The sequence below is a fragment of the Lolium perenne genome, chromosome 6 (assembly GCF_019359855.2).
Source record: "Lolium perenne isolate Kyuss_39 chromosome 6, Kyuss_2.0, whole genome shotgun sequence".
Taxonomy (NCBI): Eukaryota; Viridiplantae; Streptophyta; class Magnoliopsida; order Poales; family Poaceae; genus Lolium; species Lolium perenne.
In genome coordinates, this window is record NC_067249.2 from 54,563,183 (window position 1) to 54,568,842 (window position 5,660).

Sequence of the window (5,660 nt, forward strand, 5' to 3'; positions counted from 1 at the left end):
GGTCAAGATTAAATCTGATGACGAGTTTCAACGGGGAGAAAGACGGCGGGCGTTTGACGAGATTAAGCGGTATCTAACAACACCGCCTGTGCTAGTTCCGCCTCAGCAGGACAGGCCGTTCTACATCTACCTATCAGTAGCTGACACGTCCATTGCTTCAGTGATGGTGCAACTCTACGAGGGCGTTGAAAATGTTGTATTCTACCTCAGCAGAAGGATGTTGGATGCAGAGACAAGGTATCCTGAGGTCGAGAAGTTATGCCTCTGCATGTTCTTCACCTGCACCAAGCTCCATCACATCCTTTTGACGGCAGAGATCATCGTCATATGCAAGTCAGACGTTGTCAAGCACATGCTGTCGGCTCCTGTTTTGAAAGGCCGACTTGGTAAGTGGATGTTTGCGTTATCGGAGTTTGATCTCCGGTATCAGCCTGCAAAAGCAGTCAAGGGACAAGCGTTGGCCGATCTCATAGCTGAACTGATCAATACTAATATAGCAGCACTATCTATACGTGCATTGGCTATGTTCTTCGATGGATCGGCTTGTGACGATGGTTGTGGCATCGGCATTCTGCTCGTGTCGCCTCGGGGGGCAACATACTCCTTCTCCATCAGACTATCTACCCCTTGCACAAACAATGTCGCTGAGTATGAGGCAGTACGCAAGGGACTGGAGTTGTTGCTGGAAGCCGGGGCAGAAGCGGTGGAGCTGTTTGGAGACTCGAAGTTGGTGATTTTCCAGCTCACGGATGAATACAAGTGCGAGAGTGAGTCACTCTTCCCATATTGGATGGAATGTCGTGAGCTGATGACACATTTTCGGTACATCAATTTCAATTGGGTCCCAAGAGCTCAGAATACCGACGCCAATGATCTCGCGCAAATAGCGTCAGGGTACAAGGACATACCAGATGGGTCAGAAGTTCAGGTGCAGTTCCTGGAACAGGATGACTGGAGAGCCGATATCTTCAATTACTTGAAGGATTTGGCTCGGGGGGCACCTAAACGGATAAGATACAAGGCTATGAAATATGTCCTTATAGGAGATGACATGTTCTATAGGACGTTGGAAGGGTTACTACTCAAGTGCCTGGGACCAACTGAGTCTAATCGGCTCTTACATGAGGTGCACGAAGGCGCCTGTGGAACTCACCAATCGGCTCATAAGATGAAGTGGCTGATTAGACGATCAGGGTTTTATTGGCCCACTATGCTTGAGGATTGCTTCAAGTACTACAAGGGATGCCAAGCGTGTCAGATGTTCGGGAAAATTCAGATGGTACCCGCATCAGCAATGAATCCCATCATCAAGCCTTGGCCATTCCGAGGTTGGGGCATGGATATGATCGGCAAAATCCATCCTGCGTCGAGCAAAGGCCACGAGTGGATCCCGGCCATTACAGACTACTTCACCAAATGGGTGGAGGCCGTCCCTATGAAGAAGGTAAAATCAGAAGATGTTATCAAATTTGTGAAAGAACACGTCATTCATAGGTTCGGGATTCCCCAAACAATCACGACCGATGGAGGTTCGGTCTTTATTTCTAAAGAATTCAGAAAATTCTGCGATGACGTGGGGATTAAGCTGATCCGATCATCTCCATACTATGCTCAAGCCAACGGGCAAGTTGAAGCGTCTAATCAGAGCCTGATCAAGCTGATCAAGAGGAAGATTGACGAGAACCCTAGGGTTTGGCATGAAACACTGTCAGAAGTTTTGTGGGCCTACCGCATGTCATGCCATGGAGCCATAAAGACTTCGCCTTACCAGCTCGTCTATGGGCAGGAAGCCGTATTGCCTTGGGAAATTACTGCTGGATCAAGACGTGTCACGTTTCAGAATGATCTAACAGCTGAAGAATATGCAGCTTTGATGAGTGACACTATTGAGGATGCAACGGAACTTAGACTTTGGTCGTTGGAAAAGATTAAAGAGAATAAAGCCAGGGTGGCTCGTGCATACAATAAGAAGGTGAGACCAAAGGAGTTCCAAGTTGGTGATCTAGTGTGGGAAGCCGTGTTGCCATTAGGAACCAAGGATAAAGCATATGGCAAATGGTCTCCTAATTGGCACGGTCCATACAAAGTCGTTCAAGCCTTGAAGGGTAATGCATACATGCTGGAGTAGCTGGACGGCGCTAAGTTCCCAGTAGCTGTCAATGGTCAACATCTCAAGAAATATTTCCCAAGCATGTGGGATGACCAGTAAATGAAATGTGGGGGCCGATTCATGAAATCGGCCAGTAAAAAAAAATTTATACACAAATCACAGCCGATGCGCAGACATCGACTTGAGAAATATAGATATCAGTACAGCCGATGCACAGACATCGACTTCAGAATAACGAAAAAGCCGATGCGTAGCCATCGACTCTAGAGGAGCAAAGCTCAATTGAAGCAGGTTAACAGATCAGTTCCAAGTCAGAGCCCATGGCATTTGAGATGATTCTCTCGTTGGATTTCTTGAATCTGTGCGTTTGAAATTTGAGGATGGCATGGACACAGATGGGATCTGTTTGACTGCATAAGCAACCGATTTGGGCCTTGAAATGCGTGTTATGGTAGGAGCCGATGCTCTGTTATCGGCTCCTTGTGCAGCAACTCCGTTTGACAATCGGCAAAATTAACAAGAAAGCAAAATTAATTGGGGAATATTTCTTCATTAATAAAGGATTTCTTACAAAGAAAGAGCTGATTGCTCAAGGAAGGAAGAACAAAAGAAAGGCCTATTGGCCGATCTACTACTACTGCTAGGCCTATGCTACTAGGTCCTAGTCTACGGGCCGTTGCTGCCCTCGTCGTCGTCGTCGGAGCTCTCGTCGGCGCTACTGCCGGCGGGCTCCTCGTCACTACTCCAGCGGCCCCCAGGGGGGGCCTCATCATCCTCATCGTCGACGTCGTCGTCGTCGTCGTCTGACCCGGCGCGGAACCGCTTCGCCGGCGGGTAATCCTCGAGGGAGTCGGTGTCGTCGTCTTCCTCCTCCTCTTCCTCGGAGAAGGTGTACCCGTCCCAGGAGAACGAGTCATCTTCGCTCTCCGGTTCCAGTTCCCCATCGGCGAGGAACTGGAGCTCTTCGTCTCCGCTGGTCAAGGACTTGTCGTCCTCGGACCAAACGGAGGAGGCGTGGTCCTCCTGGTCCCACCCTTCTGGGGCGCGCTTGTTGTGCGCCGCCATCTGAGCAGCCACCGGGTCCCACTCCGGCGTCGGCTCACGAGATGAGGAAGAATCGAAGAATACCGACGAGCTGGAGGAGGACGAAGAGGAGAAGGACTGGGAGGAGAGATCCGATGAGGCGGAGGAGGAAGAGGAGGAAGACATTGCTCTGGATTGGGAATTTTTGGGTGCCGATGGCCAGAACAGAGCAAGGGGATGAAGAGGATAACTGTTCGGCGCGGTTAAATAAAGGGGATATAGTGGAGATTCAATGCCACAACAGTTTCTGAGGAGGTGGTGCCCAAAGAAAAAAGAAAACAACGGTCAAATCACGCGGAGAAGTTGAGAAGGCAGGGCATCATGACGAAGGATACTGCGACGGTTTTGCTCTGCCACGACATGACCCGACGAAGAAAAAGCAGAGTGATTTTGGAATTATCAATTCCAAAACCGGGGGGGCATGTGTTATCACCAGAATTTGACCGGATCAGAGGTGGGCCGCGATCAAGGTTGGGCTTGAAGAATATACATGGAAGAAATACGTGAACCGGCCTTATACACGAAGTTTGGGCAGTTTACCCTTGTATCTGTAAATATAGTAGGATACGTGTCGGTTAGTTAGAATTTGGCTCGTGCACGGTTGGGATTATTCCCACGATAGAAAGTCCACGGACTATAAATATGTATCTAGGGTTATCAAGAAAGACAACAATCACGTTCATCACAAACCAATCTTGGCGCATCGCCGACCCCTTGTTTCGAGGGTTTCTTCCGGGTAAGCATCATGCTGCCTAGATCGCATCTTGCGATCTAGGCAGTATACGTTTATTCGTCGTTCATGCGTTGCTCGTACTGAAGCCTTTTTTATGGCGAGCAACGTAGTTATCATAGATGTGTTAGGGTTAGCATTGTTCTACCGTGCTACATGCTTCCGTCCATGCAACCCTTAGACGTCAAGCCGTCCTTACACCTTTCTTAGGTGTAAGGGCGGCACCTTGCTTGATCATTGTTTAGTAGATCCGATCCGTTATGATTGCTCCTTGATTCTTCAAGGATTAGTTTAATATCTGCATAGTTAGGCCTTACAAACGGGTTGAATGATCCAGTGGTACGTAGGGTGTAGTTTGCTAACCCTAGACAAGATGTTCCGGGGATCAACTTAATGTTGGTTTTTAGGCCTTGTCTAGGGTCGGTTTATTATCACCGTGCGTAGCTGCCAGGCTCAATCACGAGTAGGATGTTCCGATTATGTGGTGAAAACCCTAAATCGTCGTAGGCCGTTTTAGCTACATATTGATCAAGCAGGACCACCATGTGATCATAGACCTCATACGAACCATGGGTGGATCGGCTCCTTGAGCCGATTCACAGGACAACCTGAGAGCCGATCGAGGCTCGTATTTAATGTTTACGTGTACGCCATGCAGGAAACTAAGCGAAGCAAATCCATCACCTTCCTGATCAGGTATAGATCAGGTGGCACGCCCTTGCACCAGCATCGGGATGTGTGTACCAGGAGCTTTGCGGGCCGTCGCTCGGAGGGACCAGGGCCAGCCGCAGCCCTAGGTTGTTCCCGGCTCTTCGTGTTGCCAGCCGTAGCTCGCCGGTAGGTTTCGGACGCCAACAGGTACACATTGCAAAAATTATTATCTAGTTAGGTCATAATAATTGATGTCAATGTGTTTAGAGGTAATTACACACAAAAAAACACAACTTCTTGGAACCATATAACTCTTTACCATGACTTTTGGGTTTTTCAAGACATGACAACACATTTGTGCTAACGATTAATAGAAAGCACTAATGTCTAGTTTTGGTCCCTTTGGCGAGGAAATCTAGCAGGTTTTGATGACCTTTAGGGCTAGCATGGCCATCTATGTGGATGATGTGCAGATGTGGGCCACATGTGTCATTCCCTCCCTATACGTCTATTCTCTCTCGTGGATGCAAACATTGTTGCGTCGCAGACCACTGCCTAGGACGATTTCCACCAACGCCTCTCCTTCACAAGGACCGATCGCTCCCCCGCTCCCTCCCTCGACCCGCTGTTGTATGGGACCGGCAGAAAACAATCAGTAAAATAGTTACCATGTATTATTGACATTTACTAGAGACGGAGCTATGCAACCCCCCCCCCCCCCCCCCCCAAGCTTTTAGCAATTACCGAATGGAAAAAATTACGAGGTAGGCTTAGAAGAGAAACTTTTGAGCATTTTTTGCACCCCATATTTCCTTGGCAAGCTCCGCCACTCATATTAACCGAAGCATATTAATGTCCGAGGCACACATTTTATTTTTCATATAAAGCAAAACTGACTATTGAACTACCTGTACAAGACACCATCTTACTAACCTAAGTCCGCTAGGCACCAACTCATGTTCTAAGGGGAGCGACTCGCTCCGTATGCTCCAAAACCCTTTGATCTCTCTCGTACTCACATTGTTAAGCGTCAACGAAATTTTGTAAGGTTTCTCTAATTTTTTGTGATTTCAATGTACACCACAA